The sequence below is a fragment of the Prionailurus viverrinus genome, chromosome A3 (genome assembly GCF_022837055.1).
Source record: "Prionailurus viverrinus isolate Anna chromosome A3, UM_Priviv_1.0, whole genome shotgun sequence".
Lineage (NCBI taxonomy): Eukaryota > Metazoa > Chordata > Mammalia > Carnivora > Felidae > Prionailurus > Prionailurus viverrinus.
In genome coordinates, this window is record NC_062563.1 from 61353095 (window position 1) to 61378239 (window position 25145).

Here is a 25145-nt window from a genome sequence, read left to right on the forward strand (position 1 = left end):
AAATAATCAGCAAAACTAAAAGGCAACTGATATAATGGGAAAAGATATTTGCAAATGACATATCAGGTAAAGAATTAGTATTCAAAATCTATAAAGAACTCATCAAACTCAAAACCCAAAAAACAAATAATCAAGTGAAGAAATGGGCGAAAGACATCAATAGACACTTCTCCAAAGAAGACATCCAGATGGCTAACAGACACATTAAAAAACTGGTCAACATCACTCATCATCAGGGAAATATAAATCAAAACCACAATGAGATACCACCTTACACCTGTCAAAATGGCTAAAATTAGCAACTCGGGCAACAACAGATGTTGGCAACGATACAAAGAAAGAGGAACCCTTTTGTACTGCTGGTGGGAATGCAAACTGGTGCAGCCACTTTGGAAAACAGTTTGGAGGTTCCTCAAAAAATTACAAATAGAACTACCCTACGACTCAGCAATTGCACTAGTAGGTATTTATCCAAAGGATACAAAAATGCTATTTCAAAGTGGCACATGGACCCCAATGTTTATAGCAGCACTATTGAAAATAGCCAAAGTATGGAAAGAACCCAAATGTCCATCAAATGATAAATGAATAAAGAAGATGTGGTATATATGTACAATGGAATACTACCCAGCGATCAAAAAGAATGAAATCTTGCCATTTGCAACAATGTGGATGGAACTAGAGTATATTATGCTAAGCAAAATAAGTCAGAGAAAGACAAATATCATATGATTTCGTTCATATGTGGAGTTTATGATACAAAACAGTTGGTGAATGTAAGGGAAGGGAAAGGAAGCAAAAATAATATAAAAACAGGGAGACAAACCATAAGAGACTCTCAAATACAGAGAACAAATTGAGGGCTGCCGGAGGGGAGGTGGGTGAAGGGACGGGCTAAATGGTGATGGGCATTAAGGAGACCACTTTTTGGGATGAGCACTGAGTGCTATATGTAAGTGGTGAATCACTAAATTCTATTCCTGAGATTATGTTAAATATCTTGGATTTTAATTAAAAAATAATTAAAAAAAGAAATTAAACAAAAGAAAAAATAAAGTGTGTCTTGGGGTGCCTGGGTGGCTCTGTCAGTTAAGCATCCAGCTCTTAATTTGGGCTCAGGTCATAGTCTCACACGTGGTGAGTTCAAGCCCTGCATCAGGCTCTCCCTCTCTATCTGCCCCTTCTCTGCTCATGCTCTCTCTGTCTCTCTCAAAATAAATAAACTTTAAAAATAAATAAAGCGTGTCTCTTGTAGAAAGCATATATTTGGATCATTTATTTATTTTAAAATTTTAACATTTTACTTTTTTGAGAGATAGAGACAGAGTGCAAGCAGGGTAGGGGCAGAGAGAGAGAGGGACACACAGAATCTGAAGCAGGCTCCAGGCTCTGAGCTGTCAGCACAGAGCCTGACGCAGGGCTGGAACAGACGAATTTGAGATCATGATCTGAGCCGAAGCTGGATGCTCAAGCAACTGAGCCACCCAGGTGCCCCTATTTGGATCATTTAAACATCTCCATCCTGTCAGTCACTTTTATTTGAAATACTTAATCCATTTTTTTTAATGTAAATATGTCCCCTTAATTGTTTTAAATAAACACTTCAGTAGAGGGAAAAGGCTTTTCACACTGAGCAAGCTCTGACTCAGGTCAGATTGGGGTTTTCTAGGGAACCACTGGAGAGGTCAAATGACAGTTCTCTGGGGATGGAGCTTAGATGAAGTTCCATCCTGGTTCTTCTAGTGGCTGCCAGGCTGCTGATCTACAGAGTGATTGTGAAGCTGTTGGCTTTAAAGGCTACCAAGGAGCTAGAGAGCAGGAGAGTGGAATAAGCTGCAAAATTCACTTCATACCAAGATTCAGTCATTTCTCTTGGTTAATACTCCACAGAGTGCTGCAAGCCTTTAGTTCATTTCCAGAGTTGTGACAACATTGATTCTATTTTTTTTTTCACAGTTTTCTCATTGCTTTTGTGGAGGAGAGATTTTGGGGGGGGGGGGAGGTCCTTATTCCACCATTTTTAGTGATGTCACTTGCTTATGGTTTTATTATTAAGAAGTATTTTGAATCACATTGAATACTTGGCATCATCATATTTGGTTATCCAAGAGAACTCAGTTTTGGTACTAATTCACTGTGTCCCGAGGCGAGTTACAGTATGGAACCTGTCAGCCTCAGTTCCATTGCTTGAAAAATGATTAGTTGTCCAGTGAAGATGCCAGTTTTGACCACCTTTGAAATTCTGAGCTTCTAAAGGCTATATTTTCATCTACATTTTCAGTTCTGATGCAGCTTTACTGAGTTAATTTTTTTTTAACTTTTATCACACTCTGTCAATCATATTTTTGTAATAATTATTTTATTCTGAATTGTAAATATTCTTCCAATAGCATCGCTGTTGCTTTTGGCTTTTATTCTTCCTGAGAAGCTACAATGCAGCTGCTATGAATTCTACTATAATATATATATGAAAAAAGCAGTTGTTCTTTCCACCAACATCATGGTTTAGCAGCTCCTTAGCATGATGTTGAAGGAGAGGCCTTTAAATTGGCCCTGGTGTGAGGGGTGATGATGTTCAGGTCTAGAAGTAAGATGCCATGTTACCTGAGCCCTCTCTTACAGTTGCTGAAGAATTGTCACTGAGTTCACTGTCCAGCCACAGATTTTCCGTCACCACCTTGACTGAATCGTCTCCATAAAGTACAGCCCCTGTTCTTGGGCTTCAGCTCCCTTTTGTTGGTCCTGTGGTACAGATGCCTAATGGACATGGGCACATCCACCCTCCCCACCCTCTTATGCCTTTCTTTGCCGGGCACCCTCTCAGTGTCCTCCTTGTGAGGTGAAGTCAGCTCCATGGTCTCTTGTGTCTGGGATTCAAGGAAGGGGCACAGAGTTCGGCACTACTTTCTGGAAGGCCTAGTCCTCTCATTTTCCCCTTTGCAGGTGGCGATCAGATAATCACCCCTGTTTTTGTCTTCCCACTGAAGTGGACTGGATGGCAGTGATGAGGCAGGGATGTCCTGGTGGTGTGGCTGGGCAGGCTGGCTGTCAGTCACTGTGGGAGTGGGTGATGTTCATGTCCATCCTACATCTTTTTTCACCTGCTTCCAGCCCTGCATGTTTCTTTGTTTAAGCCCTGCACATGGGGTTGTGGTTGGTCCCTGGCTCCATCTGGCCATTGCCAGGTCTGTGTCCGTGTCTGTGCTGAGCCCCACCCTGGCTCTGTGAGCTGTGCAGGCCTCTGAGTCATCTGGCCAGTTGTGCAGGGGATTTGCTGCTGACCCGGTCTCTCTCTCCTCAGAGCTGCTTAGTGCCTGGCAGGCAGCAGCAGGTGTTCGGTTCCCCGCACGCCCTCTGCTGGCCTGTGTCTCCAGGTGGATCCTGCACCTGGGGAGCAGACTGCTCCCCGGCCACAGCCCATCTCCTGTGGGCGGCACTATTTCCACATCCCAGCAAGTTAGGGACGGGACAGCCAGAGCAGGCCTTGTGTGGAGGTGGTGTGGGTGGGCGCCCATGTGCTGCATTCTGAGAGATGTCAAAAATAACCGTGAGCAATGATCCCTCCCATTAGCTCCATACTTCCTTTATGCATTACATCATCTCATTCTGTCCTTCACAGCAGCCTGTGCGATAAGTCTTGGGATAAGTGAGAAACTGAGGCCAGGCTGGAAGGTGACAACCAGGACCCCAGTGCAGACAGCAACTTGGTGCTCTTTCTGTTCTACTCAAGCCCAAGTTCCTCTGTCTGTTTTGTTGTTGTTGTTGTTGTTGTTGTTTAGTTTTTACTTAAATTCCATTTAACATACAGTGTAATATTAGTTGCAGGTGTACAATGTAGTGATTCACCACTTCCGTGCATTACCGGGTGCTCATCACAAGTGCTTCCCTCTGCTTCAAGGTAGAATTTTATTACTTCTGGTTCTTTGTGCAAGTTGCACTTGGTGTGAGCATTGAACAAATGTGCTGTCCCAAAGTGGTGCAGGACCAGTGGGAGCAATGTGCAGCTGCTTCTGCCCCAGGCTGGGCTCTCCAGGGGCATGTCTCAGCCCCCAGTGTAGGTGCCTGAGAAAAAAACTTGGTTTTCCCACAACTGTTTCTTTTCAGCTTTGAGCTCCTGGGGTGCATGGCCACCAATCTTAATTTCAGCCACTGGGATGTTTCTCCCAGCCGTTGGCACCCAGCGAGTAGCACCTGTGTTCTGGGAGATTTCCTGTGGTGCTTGATATCTGGATGGGAGAAATGCTGCTTGGTGCTTGGCCTAGTACATTTGCCTGACCATCAAGACCTCTATCCTTCTGCTTCTGTGCTGGTTCCTGTGGGTGGGCATTGAGACTTCCCCTGTTGTAGTCCCTTTGAGTTTGGTGACCTGACCCACCCCAGGCCACCCCTGAAGCACAGGGGTTATTCTGCCCTGCTCCTGCTGGGGCTCAGGATGCCACATGACACATCTAAGCCTTGCTTTCCTAAACACCCCTCGTGGCTCTTTTCACCCAGAGATCTTGCTGCCGTTGCTTGGGTCCTGAGTCTGGGTCATTGTAAGGCCCTTGCCCTTCATTCTTTGCCAGACTGTTTTCCACCAGATGGAAGAGGCAAGGCTATCACGACACAGTGGGCATGTAGAGGGAATGGCACAGAGCTTAGAATTTGCTTTTGCTGGTGACTGAGTTGTTCACTGGTGACTCTGACACAGAGGGATCATGCACTTGCCCCATGCAAATCCACAATGAACACAGTCTCCAGTTTTTTTAATGTGTTTTTTTTTTTTTTGAGAGAGAGAGAGAGAGAGAGAGCATGAGCAGGGGAGGGGCAGAGAGAGAGGGAGACAGAATCCAAAGCAGGCTCTAGGCTCCACGCTGTCAGCACAGAGCCCAATGTGGGGCTTGAACTCACAAACCACAAGATCTGAGCTGAAGTCGGACACTTAACCAACTGAGCCACGCAGGCGCCGAAACAGTGTGTTTACTGATACCTAGCATGTCGTTTGGCCCCACCTATCCTGGGTGCAGCTGTCTTGAAGTATACCAAATCCCTTTGTCTTATAGATCTAAGAGTAGAGCCAAACAAAGCATGTCCATGACTTCAGAGGGTTCAAATAGCTTGACATCATTCATCCAGCCCCTGTTTGCTCAGAGTATTAGTTGGGACTCTTTCTTTTGTAAATGAGGCTTGCAAAGGCTTGTCTGGCATTTAAAAATCAGACAGACTTTGTGGCCCCTGTAACTGGAACATCATGGATAGCTGCCTTTAGGAACAGCTGGATCCAGGCCTCTAAACAGAATTCCCAGGTGCATTTGCTTTTCTCTCTTCATGTCTTGGTGCTTCTTTCCTCTCTAGACTCACATCCTCCCAGACCCAACAGAAAAGAAATATTTTCAACAATTCCATAAAAGCCCTGAGCCTCACTCTCCTTCGCCTGAATTAAGTCATGTGCCTGTCCCTGCAGCAACCACTCTTGCCAGGGGCTAGAACTACATTCATTGATCAGCTTAGGCCTGCGCCATAGCTGTAGCTCCTGTCTTGGGCCACACCGTGTATTAAGAGTCAGACCTTGGCAGGTTCTTACCAAGTCCCCGAGTGAACACAGTTTCCACCCCCTGAAGGAAGAGTAGCCCCCTCTGCTCAGTAGTGCCTGGGAATGGACTTGCTGCCTCAGCCGATCATTTGAAGTGGCATGCAGCCTAAATGGTCTTAACCTTCCCCTGCTTGGGCTTCTGTTCCAAGGAGGCTGCAGTCCCTCCTTTTTCCTTTGTTTGAACTTCAATGACTCAAAGGAGAAACTTTTGTTAATGGAGGCTGGAGCACGGGATGCAGAACCATGTGCCTCTCACTCCACCCCCCCCCCAATTCTGGTTTTAGATGCATTGCCTCTACTGTTCCCAGGGGTTGGAAGTCCCCTTGGGGTTGGGAAGCATTCTGTCTCTTCCTCTAGAAGTCCAGTTTTCCAGCCCTTCTGAATGCAGCCTAGCCATGATTAGATAGATTAGGTAGATCTTTCTGGGCTCCCCTAAGCCTGTATTGTAAGAGGAAGGGGGCTGCATCCATATGAAAAGCCCTCTTCCCCCAACTAGTGAAGCTGTGTGTCCAGTTCCCACCATGAGGTCATGGACCAGGACACACTGGAGGCCATAAACATTTCCATTGCCTGGATGGTCTAAGCACCACGCTTGTGGCAGTTCCTTGTCCTTGTGGGCGAACACCATATCCTTACATGTCTCAGCTGAAGGCTCACCTAATGATCTGAGGGCCACACCCAGAGGTCTTGACCTACCTCCAGAGCAGTGATTCTCTACCCTGGCTGCATTGGAAATCATTTTAAGACAATACTGATACCTGAGTCCCACTGTCAGTGCAGGGCTGGGGCATGACCTGAGTATCAGGAATTTTAAAAAGCCCTCCAGGTGATTCTGATGTGCAACCAAAGTCGAAAACAACCAATCTTAAGTGGTTCTCAAACTTTGACACACAGAGGAATCATCTGGGGGTCTGGTTCCAGTGGGAATTCTGAGCCCATAGATCTGGGTGGAACTCAAGAGTGTGCACTGCTAACCAGCTCTCAGGTAGTGCTGAGGTTGCTGGTCCCCAGGGGTAGTCAGTAGGTATAGGTGGGTCTTTCCCTTGGCAGTGGGTATGTCAAACATGGCCAAATGGTGAGCTGATGCAGGTCCCAGAGAGAGCGCTGGTGAGGGAATTCTCCAGCACTTCTGTCCTCTCTCAGACCCCAGTGTGACGGTCTGTCAGGCATTCTGGGTCACTTCTTGCTGCAACACTTTTACCCTTGGAGAGAAACTAGGCGAGGACAGAGCAGAGCCTCCTCGCTATGCAGCCATCCGATGTGCTGCCAGAGAACTGGGACCCTGTTAGGGCCGTAGAAGCAGGTACCCAGCAAACACACTCAGAAGCAGCAGTCCCATGGTCTGTGGGCTCATAGGTGTGGAGACCTTGGGGCTCCACCTCTGCCCCATGCCTGTGCTGGTGCTTCCTGCTTTTGCCAATTGCCTCTGGTGACTCTTTCTTTGATTAACGACTCAGAGTTGCCTGGCATGGATGAAATACTCATAGTAATCAATTCAGTTAACATTTAAAGAGTAAACATATATGAAATAATCACAGCAGTTCTTGGCACATGCTAAGCTGCCGTCATCATTAGGCTTTGGCTCCCTGGAAGGTGGAGTTTGAGAAATCCCCAGTGTCCTCACTTGTTCCTGAGATTTTGCCTCATCAGCATGCCTGCCTTTCTGTGGTCACTTTCCCATTCATCAGCCAAGTAAGGAATGCGTGCAGTGCTCCCTTAATGACTCCACTGCTGTGCTCACTGTTGTGTCTGCAAATGACCCTGGCCAGTAGGAGGAGCACATGGTTTACATGCTGCACCGTATTCATCATAGTGCACTTTTAAGCACCTGCTGCACACTTGGCACCTGGGGATATACAGAAGGAACCACATTTATTGGTATTGTTCTCAGAGAATTCTGATTGAGGAAGCCAGCTCTGACCTAGGAGACTGCAAAAGTCATTAATTGTTCAATGTTGCGGGGCCTCTATGTACTATAGCCAACGCCCTGGAGATATTTCAGAAAATGCGGATGTTGCTGCCTTTTTAAGGTCTTCCAAATACAGAGAGGCTGGAATAATTTGGAATATTAGACGTCTTCACGTAACCAGCCAAATGTATGTTCATATTGCTGCATGTCCTTACTCTCCAAGTGTCGTGTCTCCAGATTACAGCATGGGAAGATATTTACGTCAGACCCAACCAGCCCCCACAGCTGAATCACACAGGAGCACTTTGTCAGAGGATCTTCCCAAATGGCTCAATAAAATCAACTACTTGAGAGTAATTTTGTTTTGTTAGACATTCCAAAGAAAGTTAATAAAGTGAAGGGCCTTCTTCAAAGTGATTATGGGCTTGTTACCTCAGGAATGTTGCCTTTGGATTTTATGTATATCGGGGGTGAGGCTCACTCATTCAGAAAATATTTACCAAGCACCTACTGTGTGTAGGTAGGAAGGCTACAGAGATAAAAAGATCTTGTCTCTGCCCTCAAGAAGCACAAGGTCCAGGAGTGGAGATGTGTGTGGAATAATGTGATGACCAGCCAGGGGCTCTGAGGAAGGATGCAGGGTGCCCGGCAAGCACAGAGATTTCCCAGGGTTCCCAGGGTGGTGGTAGAAGTTGCTGTTGCGTGTGGGAGGTGAAGAGCAGGAATTCCCTGCAGGTGTGCAGAGTCTCCGGTGTGACTGTGTGTGGGCAGGTGCGGAGAAGGTGGGAGGTAAGGCAGTTGGGGCAGGAGGGGCCTTCTGTGGTGTTACCATTGCACTTTAGTTTCTGGATCACAAATAAGCAGCACACTGAGAACTCGATGCTGAAAATGTATTTTCAGTATGCTTTGTCCTCAGCTCAAACGTGTTTTTTATGTTGTCTGACTAACACACCTTCACAGAAAGAGGAATTTGTGCCAATTTTACAGACCTTTATTTTTTCCAGAAGTAATTTAATGGACTATTAGGTATCAGACATGAGTCCAAACCACTCATGTCGTAAGCAAGACTGAGGCCCAGAGAGGGAAATGATTCATTCCAAGTCACTCAGCTGGTTAGCAGCTAGTTAGTGGCTGAACCAAGGCTAGCACTGTTCTGTAGATTTATTGCCATATCTGCCAGTGGTGCTGCTGCCCCAAACAACTGGCAGTAGCTTCCTGGAGTCCTGTGTGGGGAGCAATTCTGATAATGATGCTGTGGTTGATTACTGATGTCTGCCAAGGGCAAGCGGTGGGAGAGTGGCAGCAAGAGTACCCAGTGTTGCCATTCCACCTTATCTTTCTTTGTGATGATAAAAAGGAAGTAGCAGAAAAAGCAGAAACTGTGGTTAGTGATAACTTAAACAGTTAGACTTCCAATACATTCATGTAAGTCAGTAACCATTCATTGGGATCTAACATGTGCCCTCAGTGCTTGTAAACACAAAGTCTCATCCCACATAGGCTGGCCCATATTACTAAGCTCACAGTCTCAGGGCCAATGCCGTGTTTCATGAGGAGTGGCAGCAGCTTGCAACAGAATGGGAAAAATGGGGAAAGTAATTTAACAGATTTATGCTCAGTGGTGCATTTGTACTGGTTGTCTAAATAAATAATTTTTTAAGTTAACTTAAAAATTAAGTTAGTACCTTTTTAGTAGCTAAACTGGCAAGGTGATTTTAGACCTATAGAGGCATTAAAATAATATTATATCTGTATCTTTACTCAATTAAAAAAAAAATAAAGGCAAACAAGTCCACATATAGAATTTGTTTTCACTAATTTTACAGTATTCTCAGATCTTCACATCCAACTCCAAACCTGAATGTTCTCCAATTCAGAAGGATTGCTGGAGCATTCTGGCTTTTGCTTTTAAGAACAAGAAGCTAGTTTTGGGGCTTGTGGCTTAACCCAGGATCAAGCTGGCTGATGGACTATCTGAGAATTGACCTCGAGGCAAGTGAACAGGCCAGCAGAACACATTTGTGTGGTGACAAAAGGTGTCATGCATGCCCATGAGGGCAAGTCTTGGCCACTCAGGTCTCCGAAGTGCAAGCCTATCAGGGGCAAAGGTGTAATTTCATTGGATGTCTGGTTCTGGTTTTTTTTTTTTTAATATTTTTATAAATGCAGATACTTGCACCTCTTTATTTCTGTTAGCACAGCCAAAGCCCATTTCCTTCGTCTTTAGTGGTGTGTTATTTCCAGTGATTCTTGATGCCCCATGTTGATTCATTTATGTGTGTTATTTCTTAGGTCACCTGGTCCTTGAGCAAGGTCTGCCCAGTGCCTTCCAGCTGCTAGCATGAATGGGATAAGAGCTCACTCTCCCGGGCTTCTCTGTTCTTTCCTGTGCTGTCCCTCTCGGCTGGGACCTTCCTCTCTTCCCTCTGTCAGAGATAGCAGGGACCTTCCTCATCACAGCTGAGCGGCTTCTCTTTGTATCCCTGGGAGTTGGGAGGATGGGCCAGGGCATGCTGAAGGTGACCAGCCCCAGGTGGCCTGAGGTGGAGTGACTTCTTCCCAGCAGCACGCACAGAATGCATGCCTCCTGACTCTCAGGGTATTGCCCTCGGGTATCAATTTGCAGTTTCCACAGAGTTCTGCTCAACTGGAAAGAATTGTGAAGAACCTTCAGTGGTGCAACAAGATCTGTGGCTGCTCTCTTCTGGGTTTGTTTTTTGTTTTGTTTTTTGGTTTTGGTTAAAATCAATGTAAATCATGATGGGGGTTGGATTCTTTATAATGTCACTCTTGGATAGCAAGCAAATAACAGATCACAAACGTGGCACTTACCGCTTTGTAAAGGTTAACTCTGAACAACACACAGCAAAGGAAAGATTTTGGAGTTGCCTAACTTATTACTGACCCTGGAAAGTAGCTATTCTAAGTAATTTAAGGGCTCAGTTGAACTTTGGGGCATTAATTGTTTGGTTTGACTGCCTTTGTGGCTGAAAATAATTTATTGATGGTGAACCCATCTTTTCTATTTGGTGTTTAAACAGCCTGAGTTTTAAAATAGTACATGAGGAAAAGCACATTTTGATATTTTTAAAATCCCAGGAGGTCATGAGGGTTACTCTTGAGGCATGGAGAGACTAACTGGCATGTCGTGTGGGAATCCAGGCAGATTCCCGGCAAGCCCTCAGAGACCCCGGTTCTGTACCCCTGTCCCAGGCCAGTTCAGCGGGGGACTGTTCCCCACCTGGGGCACGGCATGGCGGTCCCTGTGTAAGAGGTAGCAGAGCCAGAGCATCCTGTGACAGAAGCTCCCTGTGGGCCAGCCCGCACTGACGTGCCTTGCAGCATTGGCTGAGACATTTGTCTTCCTTGCTTTTCCATGCTCTGTAGGATCCACGGTGGTCCTCCAGCTCTGACACAGAAATGATGTGGAGACATGGGGAACAAGACCTCAGGAATGACAGAAACAGCCTCTCACAGACAAGCTCTTGGTTCCAGTGGCCCAGCAGGCAGGGCCTGGCGGGATGAGATCTTGCAGAGCAGGAACTTTCCCTCAGAGCTGCCCGGGCTCTCACACTCCCCTTCCTCACACTGTCAAGTCAGGACAACCGAGACTCAGGGAGGGGAGGTCATAGCTCCAGACCCCGGGCCCCAAGTCCTGGTCTAATTACAGCCTCTGCCTTGTCTTCAAAAGAAACTATTGGAACCTCTCCTAATTACGAGCAAAATACATTTTCAATCAGAAAAACTGTAAAACTTAGAAAAGCACAAAAGGGAAGGTTAAAATACATATAATTCTGTGACCCAGAAAAAGCTGCAGGTCACATCTTTCTGTGGTTCTTTTTGTATTTCTCTTATGCACCCAGAGACTTTAAAAAAATAATGGGCTTTACTGCACGCAATTTGTTATAGCATGCTGCTCATCAAAAGAGAGTCCATGGGCAGCGTCATTGCCATCACCAAGGGACTTGTTAGAAATACAAGACTCTTGGGACACTTGGGTGGCTCAGTTGGTTAAGCGTCCGACTCTTGTTTTCAGCTCAGGTCATGATCTCATGGTTCTTGAGTTCAAGTCCTACATCAAGCTCTGCATGGAAAGCACAGAGTTTGCTTGAGATTCATTCTCTCTCTCTCTCTCTTTCTCTCTCTTTCTCTCTCTCTCTCTCTCCCTCCCTCCCCCCCGCCCCTCCCCTACTTGTGTGCTGTCTCTCTCAAAAGAAATAAACTTTATAAAAAGAAAAAAAAAAAAAGAAAGAAATACACGACTCTCAGGCCCCAACCCAGACTTCAGCAGAGTTTGTTATACAAGCCTTCAGATGACAGGTCTGCGCAGCCGCTTGTGGAAGCACTGCCATCGGCCACTCCCCACCGCTCACCCCCAGGCTGCAGTGCACTGGGGGCACTCTCCTATGTCAATCACTATTCTCCTGTAATGTGACTTTTTGTGACTATGGAGAATTCCCTCATATGGCAGTATCCCAACACCATCACCCATCTCGGGTTGATGAGCCTTTTGAGTGTTCCCAGGGTGCTGCCATTAACAGATGCTTGATGATCTCCTGAAGGCAGGTTCCCCAAAGCACAGTTACTGGATCTGCAAGGGTTTTGAGGGCCACCAGACTGCCAGCCCAGAGAGGATTTAGCTTGACTGTCAGTTGAACTCTCGAATGCTTCTTAGGAGGCAACTGCTCTCAGGGGGAAAGCTCACACCTGGGTGAGGTACAGGCCTTGATTTGAGTCAGATTTTCCACTTCCTGGTTCTGTGATCGTGGACTGGTTTGTTTTCTCGCCTGCAAAAAGGAGATTTACCATTTAATTCAGAGGGGATTGTGAGCCTTGAATGAGAATATAAACCATCTGGGACCTGGGAGCTGCTTTATTCTCTTCCTTCTGAATGAAATGAGCCCAGGGGCCTGACACAAAGCCCTTTGGTTTCCTTGCTTGAAAATTTTTCTGTTGGGATTTCTAAACTGCATTGTAATAGGAATGCATCAGGAGTGTTACTGACCTTTTAGTTTGGTTCTCCCATGTCCCAAGGGGTATATGGCTTGGGCACTCCAAAGAAGGACAAGGAGAGTGTCAAAGAAAGGAAATTCCTGAGCATTTTTCTTGAAATTGAGCAGAGATTTAAGAGGTACAAACTGTGCCGTGGAGAGCACACTGGGAGGAGGTGCAGAGGCGGGCGTGTGCAAGCAGGCTGGAGTGCATCTTTCTCGCCTGCTCCTCAGTGTACCTCTCTGTCCCTGAGACATCCAGCACCGCGACCTCATGATGGGCTCACATAGCAAGTGGCAGGGTGGGCTCCAATCTCAGTGTGGCTGATGGATGCCAGCCTCAAGCATGAGTGGGTTGCTGCTGTGGGTGGGTCCCTCTGGGTTTGACCAAGCTCATGCCTGTGGAGGAGTGCTGCTCACTGGGACATCAGAGAATCAGCCCTGAGGCTGTCTCTGACCTTCAGTAGTTCACTTTACCACCTGGGCCCCTGAACTGCCTACAGGAGACACAGGAGACCCCTCCCCCATGTTGTCCCTCTTCTGGGAAAAGACTATTCTGTTAGCAGCCAACTCCTCCTGCCAGCATTGAGGCAGCTGGCCTTCAGCCTCTAAAGTGCACAAAGGCGAGTATATATATAAAAACCTTCAAAGGTCTTAGTGATTGTTTTCCAAGTTCTCTAAAACTCACTACTTTCTTTTATCACTATCAACAGACAGTGGTCAGGCTTTAATGTTTAAATTATGAACCATCTGACTAGAATCTTATATAGATGCATTTTGGAAAAAGAAAAGCAAGCTAGGACATTCTTAGAACCATCTTCAGAAGTCACCCCCTCCCCCTTGCTGCCCACTTGCTCCTTGGTTTCAGTGATAATACAGAATCACACCTGTCATCTAGAGCCTTCTGCCAGCCCTCCAGGCGTTGCCTGGAAACTGCTGATTGTTCTGGGTTAACAGCCTTTGGACTCTGGACAGATTTGAGGCAGGTGGCATTGCGAAGCTGGGTTGCTGGGGTCCATCACTTGTAAATGGCTCAACTGAAGGTATCAGAGAGGACATCACCAGGGAGGGCAACTTTGTGCCTGGGAGAGGCCGGGGAGCCTCATCACACAGGCTGCAACTGGTGATTTCTCTCCAGTGGTGTGGTCTGTGCACCTGCCAGGTGTGGTCTCTAGCAGGGAGTATTGGGAATCCTCTCACTCTGCAGGGAGCAGGGTGAGCAGGTGCCCCACTCCCAGAAGCATTTGGAAGGTCCCAGGAAAGCATTCACAAAACATATCATGGATCCAGGATAACATGATAAGCCTTTAAGAACAAATAACAAGAAAGCCAGAGCTAAGGAGCACATGTTCAGTGGCAGAGATGAGTGTGTCCCCTACAGTGACCCCTCACTCCACAGGTAGTAAGTGCACTTCAGGGAGGGCAGGACTGAGTGGATGTGCTGTGTGTCTCTGGTGCTGGAAGGAGAGGGAAGCATAGGACTTGGCTGTGTTAGGCTCAGAATTTATTTGGGATTTTTTCAGCATCAGATCTTATTTCTCCCCGGGATCAGCCCTTAACCTAGATAGGAAATGCAACCTTATCCCGTCATTGCCCTTTGCCTGCTTCTGGGGCGAACCCAGTAAAACAAAGCCCAGGTTTGTCATTTTTCATCCTCAGCAATTTGGCAGCGACTCCACTCAGAGGGAGGCGGGTAACAGCTCCAGACCAACTGCCTGCCGTGTCAGGTCATCTCCACACGTGGCCTTCCAGAGTTGGGGTGAAGGAAGCAAGTGTATGTGTTTCTTAGCTTTTACTGCTCTGTGCTTCACACCTCCCTCCGGAGTGGCTGTGGTCCGCAGAGGCCCCACTTTCTTGTGCCTGAGGAGGTGGGGGTGCTGCCAGGCCCAGTGACGCTGCTTGGGGAGACAGAGAAGAAGGCTCTGGATCAGCACCCAGTGGTGTCCACTGTGGAATGTGGGGGATGGGACAGGGAAGTCCCTCTCTTCTCCCTGCTGCTGGTTTCCAGCAGGATGAAAGTGCAGGAGGCTTACTCTACATCCAGAGGGTGGGTTCCTTTTAGCAGCGCCTCAGGCCTGAGCCCCCAGGTGGGCTTCTGAGCGCAGAGAGATGGGGGGAGGGGAGTGCCACAGGGACCACCCCTGGGGCCAAAGAATAGACTCTCAGAGTCTATTATCACGTGTTCTAGTAAGTTTATGACCTCCTTCCTTACAGATGTTAATTTATCTCCTGGGATTGTGGCCCCACCCCTGCCCCTGCCCTGAGCCTCACTCTCTTCCTTTGTTCCAAAGGGACAGCAACCCAGCAATTTAGGATTCCTTGTGAACCCAGGCCTTTGTGCTGTGTAAAGCCCTGCACATGGACGTCCTCATCATTACTGTTTCATAAAAATCTTTTTACTGATAATTACTCAACCTCAGTGTCTGAGTCTGCCTATTTTGCGTGGGCCAGAATGAGGGGTGGTGTTATGTCTCCTTATTAATAGTCCTTGGAGCATGACTTCCTACCAAAAGAAAAAAAAATCTCAACTCTGCATCTGCCATGCTGCAGAAGTGCCAATCACATATGTAACATCCCAGATAAATTAAGCTGTAAGAATTTGCTTCGTGTCATTATTCTTGGTATATGTACATTTAAAAAGAGAGTTTATTATCTCAGTAAACTGATGAAGTTAAACATGAACCAGCCTGGGATCCAGTGCCCCGTTTGTCAGGTGTGTGTGCAGTAGTCTGCACAAGGTGCACCTCTCCAAGACTGAAGGTTTTAAGTTACATAAGTTACATCCTGGCAAGGTATCCCCAGCACTAGAGTGAATTTGTATTATATTTTTCCAAGAATTATGCAAATACAATTTCTAAATTAAGGCTGCAAAGTTCGAAGCTCTTATGCTTACCTATTTTTGAAATAATGGCTTTGTAAAAGTCCCTAATAGAATTTTTTTTACTCTAATAACCTGAGAATTCTAAACTAATGTTCTTCAAATCTCCTGTGAAAGCATTCACTCCTGGATGTGTGAAAATAGGTTCCTCCTGTGAGAGCCGTCATGCATCACAGTCTGAGGCATGAGATTTATTGAGTATTTGTGTAGGCTCAGGCTTCATGTGTGAACACAGGTGCATGTGCACGTATCTACGTATATACACAGCACTGTATGCATTCCCAGCTAAGTAGCTTATCAGCTTGCCCATTTACAAGAATTCAGAATACCGTGAAATCAACTGTTATATAAGTTTCAGAAAACGGTGTAGTTTATCTTACGTAAGGTACTTGTTTATATGCTTATAAACTGTGCTATTTTTCGTGTTGATGATGGAGTTTGTTTGGATGAAGCTCTGTTGTTTATTTGTAAAGAAACAGCGCAGTGAACTGTGGTTCACTGCCTCATTCTTTCCAGATGCCCTTGCTGTTCCTGCCCAGCCCATAGCCAAAGGGAAGCTTGAGGATGGGAACAAGGCATCTGGAGCAGGGATATCCTCTGTATCCATATTCCTTTACTCCCGAAGACCGTTGAACTTCAGCTCTGCATGGTTGTCCCTAAGAAATGTCTAAAGGAAGACAGTGGACAAGCAGAACCCAGGCTGGAGAAATGTGGCATAGTTTAGCTAAGTGGAGTGCTAGATGGCCTTGGGATCTGAATGGGTAGTTGATGCTGTCTCATTTTTATCAGAGATTAGACAGATTCATTTGTCTAGTGACTATTATAAGTGCCTCTGGTTCATTTGTTCATTCATTCATTCAGCAGTGTTTATTGAGTACCTATTGTATGGCAGTACCATCCCGGTACATATTCCTTATCCTCAAGGAGTTAGTCTTCAAGTTTTACACACTTCACAAGACAGGGGATGAGTTGCCTCTCTAGGTCAAGCCTAATTTTAGTTTTTCATGAGATAAATGAGTCCAGGATACTGGGAACTTCAAAACTTGACCACCCAGTATGCTCTTTTACTCTCTCCTCTTGCTCCATTCAGAGCAGTATGACTCAGTATCTGAGTTCTCTGATTTTAGCCCTTTGCTTATAAGACTTCTTGGCTTTCTTTCCCCCCCAAATGTCAAACTAGAGCTATCCCTTTCTCCTCCATGTCCTTTCTGACGGTAGACAGAGAAGGTTTTGCGCACTCATATCTAGGTGTCTGCTTTTTTTTTTTTTTTTTAAAGGGTAGGAGGTCCTCTAAGCACTTCAAGAGAAATGGCTGGCTGTGGTGAGTCCAGCATTGACACCCCTGTCACTTTGGGGTGGATGCAGTGGTCAAGTCCTTTGCTCTGGAGGATAATAATATCTATCATGAATCACTAAGCTGCCACAATTTTTGAAGAGTGATTTCTCACAGGAACTTTGCGAGCATTACACATCTCATTTGCCTCAGTAACGTGAAACTTATTTTTCTAAAAAAGGTACAGGCAGATCCTGGTGTGACTCACTAGAGAACAATAGTTAAGTCACAGTTTATTTTCATCTTTTTCCCCAAGAAAAGGAAAAATTGATTAAACGTATAGGAATGTAAGCAGGCTTAAATCTATAAAGCAGAACTGGATCAAAGAATCATGCAAACACAGTTAGGATTAAAATTGGCAAGTTCTATGAACAAAAGGTGCGTTGCGGAGGTCCTAGGTCATCCTGAAGGGGCACATCAGTCTTCTTGGGGAAGCAGAATTGAGGTTGACATCGCAAGGATAAGTAGGAGTTAATAAGAAAAAGGTAGGGTGTGAGGGCAGGGAAGAGCATGTTTGAAGCAGAGGGAACATCTGCAAAGGCCCTGGGCCAGAAGGAAATGGAATGTTTTAGGGAGGGAGAGCAGGCCAGGGCACACATTTGTGCTACTTGTACTCAGGGCCTGTGGCTGAAATCCAGACTGCCTCCCCCTCTTGTCCACATTGAGATTTACCCACATGTGTATTGCTCTCCATCCCTCCAATCCTACCCACACCTCCAGCTTTCATCTAAGTTCACACCCGTCTTCTTTAATATTTTAGTGTGGAATTGCTGGAGACAAATTTTATCATGTCTTCTTTTCCAAAAACCTCTTTGTTTCACCTTTTTTTTTTCTAGTAACACTTTTTTTATCCAGGAGTTTTGATGACATGTAATTTATATACCATAAACTTCACCTGTTTAAAGTACACCATCAACATATATTTCTAGTAGTGCAACTATGAGCATAATCTAATTTCAGAACATACTCATCTCACCCAAAAGAAACCTTGTGCCCATTAGCAGTCACTTCCTACTCCACCTCTCCACCGCACCCCCCCCTCCCCCCCCCCCCCCCCCCCCGCCCCGGCACCCCACTCCACAGCCCCTAGTCAATCACTAATCTATTTTCTGTCTCTAGGGCTTTGTTTGTTCTGAATGTTCCATAGTGTTTGTGTCTGGCTATTTTAACTGAGCAGAGTGTGTTCACAGCTGATCCATACTGCAGCATGTATCAGTACTTTGTTTCTTTTTGTGGCGAAAAAATATTCCATTATGTGAATATGCCACATTTCGTATCTGTTGATCAATTGGTGAATATTTGGGTTATTTCTATGTTTTGTTTTTATAAATAATGCTGTGAACATTGGTGTACAAGTTTTAATGTACACTTTTTTCATTTTTTTATTGTTATAAAATATACATAACAGCAAAGTTCATCATCTTAACCATTTTTAAGTGTACAGTTCAATGGGACTAAGTACATTCATATTGTTGTACAACCATCACCACCATCCATCTCCAGAATGCTTTTCATCTTTTTTTTTTTAAGTTTATTTATTTTGAGAGAGAGAGAAAGAGAGAGAGAGAGAGAGCACACTTGCACAAGCAAGCAGGGGAGGAGCAGGAAGAGAGGGAGAGAGAGAATACCAAACAGGTTCCTCACTGTTAATGCATAGCCTGATGTGGGGCTCTAACCCATGAACTGTCAAATCATGACCAGAGCTAAAGAGTTGGGCACTTAACCATCTGAGCCACCCAGGTGCCCCAAGAATGCTTTTCATCTTGTAAAACACAAAGTATATAGCCATTAAACAATCACTCCCCATTACATCTTCCCTCAGCCCCTAGAAACCACCATTTACTTTGTCTCACTATAATTTTGACTCTTCTAAGTAGTGGAATCATACAGCATTTGTCTTTTTGTGACTGGCTTGTTTCACTTAGCATAATGTCCTCAAGGTTCATCCATGATATAGCTTATTTCAGAATCGCCTTCCCTTTAAGGCTTACCTAATGAGGAGAGACTTTCTTCTGTCATTTGCTTTTTTATTCTATACTTTATAGGTTTTTTTTAATCACTGATTTCATGCATTACTGTCTTCTTTTGTGTTTAGCTGATTTTTTGGTAGTGAAACATTTCAGTTCCTTTCTCCTTTCCTTTTGTATATATTCCATAGCTATTTTCTTTGTGGTTCCCATGGGGATAAATAACACTTAACATCCTAAAGTTGTAACACTTTAATTTGGATTTAAACCAACTTAACTTTAGTAACACAAAAACCTCTGTCTCCTTACATGTCTGTATCCATTCTTTTCAGTTGTTTATATCACAGAATAATGTCTTTATATTTTTTATGTGTCCTAAAACATAACCTAATAATTTTAAAAAATGTATCAATCTCTTATATAGAAAACAAAATGTGGAGTTACAAACCAAAGTTACAATACTGCTAGCTCTTAGGCTACTAATTGCTTTTTAAAAAATGTATTAAATTCAAGTTCTTTCCTTTTGCCACTGTGGCCATTTCCATGAGTATGATTAGGCTTTAGAAGAGGCTTACCTCTGGTGTCTTCCATTGTGGCAAAAAGGTCTGGTTGGTCCCCATGAGAACAATGTAAGTGCTAATGCCAACTCCCATTAGCAGATCTGGAAGCTGATCAAAGATGGGCTGGTCATCCGGGAGCCTGTGACTATCCATTCCTGGGCTCAGTGGCAGAAAAACACTTTGGCCCTGCCAGAAGGTCAGGCATATGGGCATAAGGAAGTGAAAGGGTACTGCCAGTGCTGGATGAGGAGGATAAGAATTCTGCACTGACTGCTCAGAAGATAGTATGAATCTAGGAAGACTGACCACCTCAAGTGCTTTGAAGAGTGGCTCCAGGCCAAAAAAGAGGAAATTATCATGGCTGTGTCCAAGGAGGAAGAGGCCAAGAAATAAAACTCCCCCTCTTTTGTTTATACATACTGGCCTTGGCAGTTATATAGATCCATCATTCAATAAAACAAACCCTTATCTGCCAAATTATATATATATATGTCTCATAAATCTAATATTTTATATTAGATATATTAGATCTATATCTCAAATCACATAGAAAATAAAAAGTGGAGTTGCAAACCCATGTGCCCATGTGTTTACTTTTACTGAGAGCTTTATTTCTTCATATGGCTTCAAATTACTCTTGGGGCACCTGGGTGGCTCAGTTGGTTGAATGTCTGATTCTTGATTTTGGCCCAGATTATGATCTCACAGTTCGTGAGTTCAAGCCCCACATCGGGCTCTGCACTATTAACACAGAGCCTGCTTGGGATTCTTTCTCTTCCATCCGCTCTCTCTCAAAAATAAATAAATAAGTTTTTTAAAAAAATTACTGTCTAGTGCCCTTTTGTTCAACCTGCAGGACACCCTTGAACAATACTTGTAGGGCAGGTCTAGTGGTAATGAACTCCCTCAGGTTTTGTTTATCTGGAGATATCTTAATTTATCCTTCACTTTTGAAGGACAGTTTTGCTATGTATATGGTTCTGGGTTGACATTTTTTCCTTTTAGCACTTAGAGTACATCAGCCCACTGCCTTCGGCCCTCTAGTTTCTGAGAGAAATCTGCTTTATTGAGGATCTCTTGTGTGTGTTGATTGGCTTCTCTCTTGCTGCTTTTGCGATTCTCTTTGTCTTTGGCCTTCAACAGTTTGATTATAATGTATTTCAGTGTGGGTCTTTTTGAGTTTAGCCTACTTGGAGTTCATTGACCTCTCTGGATGTTTATATTCATGTCATCAAATTTGGGAAGTTTTGGGTCACTATTTCTTCAGATATTCTCTCTGCCTCTTTCTCTCTCTCTTCTCAGTCTGGGACTCCCACAATGCATATGTTGGTCTCTTTGGTGAAGCCCCTTATGCTCTGTTCTTTGTACTTCAATCTTTTCTCTTTCTGTTCCTCAGACTCAATAATTTCCACTGTCTTCAATTTTTCTGATTCTTCTGCCTGCTGAAATCTGCCTTTGAATCCCTCTAGTGACTCTTTCAGTTATTGTATTTTTCAGCTCCAGATTTTTTTTTGTTGTTGTTTCTTTTTAGGTTCTCTCCTTTATCCATATTTCCGTTTTGTTCATACATTGTTTTGTTGACTTTCTCCACATCTTTCTTTAGTTCTTTGAGCATATTTAAGACACTTGTATTAAAGTCGTTGTTTAGGGGCACCTGGGTGTCTCAGTTGGTTGAGTGTACAATTCTTGGTTTTGGTTCAGGTCATGATCTTGCAGTTCTGGGATCAAGCCCTGCATTGGGCTTTGCACTGACACCATGGAGCCTGCTTGCAGTTCTCTCTCTCTTCCTCTGTCTCTGCTCCTCTCCCTCACTTGCTTTCTCTGTCTCTCTCTCTCTCAAAATAAATAAACTGAAAAAAGTATTTGCCTAGTAGATCTGCCTTGGATCCTTTTTTTAGGGATAGATTCAAAACTGGATATTTGACTCTAATAATGTGGTAACTTTGGAAATCAGATTCTCTCCCTTAGGATTTGCTGTATTTTGTTTTTATTTTTATTTTTTCGATTGCTGTAGGCTGTCTGTGCCGAGGATCAGCCATTAAATTAATTGATTTTCATATATTAAACCAACCCACATTCCTGGGATAAATCCCACTTTTATGTTTGCTGGATTTGATTTGCTAGTATTATCTTGAGAATTTTTGTGACTATACTCATAAGAGATATTGTCTGTAATTTTCTTCTGTGAGGTCTTTGTCTGGTTTGGGTATCAGAATAATACTGGCCTTATAGAATGAATTGGGAGTTGTTACCTTTTTTTGTATTTTGGAGAACAGTTTGGGAAAGGAAAGTTTGCCATTAATTCTTTAAATGTTTAATAGAATGCAACAATGAAGATATCTGGGCCTGGGCATTTCTTTGTGGGAAATTTTAAGTGACTAGTCCCTTTTCTTACTGTAAGTGTGGTCATATTTTCTATTTCTTATTGATTCAAATTCAGTGGTTTCAGAAATTGTCCATTTCATCTAAGTTATCTATATTTTTGGAATATAATTATTCATAATATTCCTTTATAATCCTTTTTATTTCTATAAGGTCAGTAGTGATACTCTTTGATTTTTGGTTTTAGTAATTTGAATCTTCTCTCCTTTTGTTTAGTTGAAGGTTGATCAATTTTGTTGATGTTTTGAAGAACTGACTTGTTTCATTGATTTTCAAAATGTTTTCCTATCCTATATTTCATTAATTTTTGCTCAGATATTTATTATGTTCTTTTTTCTGTTTGCTTTCAGTTTAGTTTGCTCTTCTTTTTGGTTTCATATGGTGGAAAGTTATGATATTGGTTTAAGATCTCTTTTATATAGGTGTTTATAGGTATAATTTTTCCTTTAGGCATGTATCTTACATGTCTTGGTATGTTGTGTTTTTATTCATCTCAAAGTATGTTATAATTTCTCTTGTCATTTCTTCTTTGACTTCATTGGTTATTTACAGTGCATTGCATAATTTATACATATTTGTAAATTTCCCCAAATTCTTTCTGCTCTTGATTTTCAATTTATTTCCATTGTGATTGGAGAATATGCTTTTTTTTTCATGGATATATGTGTGTGTGTATATATATATATGTTCAAATTGGTTTATACAATTGCTCAAGTCTTTTACGTCATTGATGAATGTCTGCCTATTGTTTTTTTGAAAGTGAGGTCCCCAATTATTGAAATTACTAGTATTATTATTGAATTGTCTGTCTTCATTTTATCAATTTTTGTTGCATGTATATTGAGACTCTGGTTTTAGGTACATACCTGTTTATAACTGTTATGTCTTCCTGATGGATTTACCAATTTATCATTATAAAATGACTCTATCTATGGTTATAGTTTTCTCTTAAAACCTGTTTTTTTTCCTGACATTAATATAGCCATTTCATTGGTTACTTAGGAAAGTGTTGTTTAATTTACACATATTTGTGACTTTCCCAAACCTCTTCTCACTTATTTCTAATTTTATTCCACTATTGCCAGAAAGCATACTTTCTGTAATTTCAAGCCTTTTAAATCTCTCTAGGCTTGTTTTATAGCCTATCTGTGGTCTATCCCATAAAATCTCTCATGTGCACTTGAGGAGACTTTTTATTCTGTTACTGGGTGGAGTGTTCTATAGATTTCTAGTTGGTTAATGTTATTCTTTCAAATCTTTCATTTCTTTGTTGATTTTCTGCTTAGTTGTTCTGTCAGTTATTGAGAGCAGGATATTAGAATATTCAGCTATTACTTTTGAATTTTATATTTCCATCAGTTTTTGCATCATCTAAGGAAGAAAAGCTAGCTCTAAGACTCTGAAGTCTCTCTCAGTGTTATCTCATTTTTAGGACATTGAAAAGTAAAAGACTCCAGTGATTAGATGATACTTTCAAGGCATATATTTGGAAATGGTTCTAAGATTTTCAAATGATTTGGCACATGAACACTGGTATTCAGACTTGTTCTCATTTGCTTTTAAACAACGTAAACTGGGGGCGCCTGGGTGGCGCAGGCGGCTAAGCGTCCGACATCAGCCAGGTCATGATCTCGCGGTCCGTGAGTTCGAGCCCCGCGTCAGGCTCTGGGCTGATGGCTTGGAGCCTGTTTCCGATTCTGTGTCTCCCTCTCTCTCTGCCCCTCCCCCGTTCATGCTCTGTCTCTCTCTGTCCCAAAAATAAATAAAAAACGTTGAAAAAAAATTAAAAAAAAAAAAAACCAACAACGTAAACTGCATTTGTGGATCTGTGATTATTGACTTTAATTTTTTTTTTAAAGTTACTTCATTGTAATTGTCATCACTCACCCTCAGAATCTCAGGTATAACCACACAGGTGTAGGTAGAGTCAGCTTTCTCCAGGACATGGTGACTCCAAATCAAAGCAGCCACAGACACTGGAAAAAGTACAAGAGAAGCACACATAGATTTGGCCTTATGAAATACCATCACCCGGGCCAAATTTAGCTCTGTTTTTAATCTTTTCAAAGTCATGTTGCTCTGTAAATAAAATATAGTTTCCTTCAATAAGGATTATTTATTTTTTACAAAGTCAGGTTTCAATAATTTTCTGGAGAATTTCCCCAGCCTTAAATTGGGTTATAAAAATAGATATATTTCAGGAACCAGATGATTTACTGCTTTTCATTTTACTGGCCCCTGTGTCAGTCATCTACAGAAGCCTCTCTCATTTTGTCAACTGTCTTGTTCCTATGTTGTGTTCAGTTCCTTGCTCCAGGCACTGTCCTAGGTGCTGGTAGGACCGCAATGGACACAACAGGCACAGAGCTCACCCTACCAAACTTGAAGTCTTGGAAGGGTGGGGAATGCTAGACAGATATCTTATAAACAAGTCTTTGTTAACAGTGTTGGTGTTAATTTTTTAAATGTTTATTTAGTTTTGAGAGAGAGAGGCAGGGCATGAGTGGGAGAGGGGAAGAGAGAGATGGAGACACAGAATCTGAAGCAGGCTCCAGGCTCTGAGCTGCTAGCACAGAGTCTGACTCAGGGCTCTAACTCATGAGCTGTGAGGTCATGACCTGAGCTGAGTCGTCTGCTTAACCAACTGAGTCACCCAGGTGCCCCAGTGTGGGTGGGCATTATGGAGAAAGGTACAAGTGCTGAGAAAAAATACCACTGGGATATGAATATGGCCTGAAAGATATTGTGGGATTAATAGGTCTGTAGGGATGTGCATGATTATGTGATCAGGGTATGCAATCAGTTTATAGATATTTTTCTTTGCCTTGTATAGGTAAATATAATAGATTGGAACCTTTAAGATACCATATTAAAATCTATTCTCATTCTTCATGTGAATAAACCTTTGTAGAATTTTTCAATATAAGCTGCAGCTAATGATGAAATTCTTCTATAAGCTAGAAAGAAGCCTGTGGTTACAATTAGGTTTCATAGAGAGGGAGTGGGGCAACCCCCACAGGGAGCCTTCACTGGATGTAGAACTCCCCTAGATTCTGTAGGTGCCCAGATCACACTGATGAATGCTGTGAACTACAGAGGGACCTGGAGGCTCAGCCCCCTTTTGAGTCAATGAAAACCCCTGAAGAGACCCCCTCAGGTCCAGATTTAAAGAGTAAGTTTTCCTTTATTTGGACTTGAGCTGTCAGAACAACAGGTTTGGGGTTGGTGCAAGAAGGCAGAAAGCTGGAGATAGGCCTGAATTGCAATCTACTTTACTCTTAGGATTGCCTTTGCTGCGTCCCAAAGGGTTTTGACTGTCGTGTTTTCATTTTCCTTTACTTCCATGTATTTTTTAATTTCTTCTTTAATTTCCTGATTAATCCATTCATTCTTCAGTAGGATGTTCTTTAACCTCCATGTATTTGAGGGCTTTCCAAATTTTTTCTTGTGGTTGATTTCAAGTTTCATAGCATTGTGATCTGAAAATATGCATGGTACGATCTTGATCTTTTTGTACTTGTTGAGGGCTAATTTGTGACCCAGTATGTGATCT

General features: G+C 43.4%; 1 protein-coding gene and 1 pseudogene across 2 annotated transcripts in view; both read left to right on the forward strand.

Moving 5' to 3' along the window:
* Positions 1–25145, forward strand: part of CRACDL (CRACD like) — a 139244-nt gene that overhangs the window by 46961 nt on the left and 67138 nt on the right. The gene's annotated exons all lie outside the window — the stretch shown is intronic.
* LOC125163030 (60S ribosomal protein L19-like) lies at positions 19194–19603 on the forward strand (annotated as a pseudogene).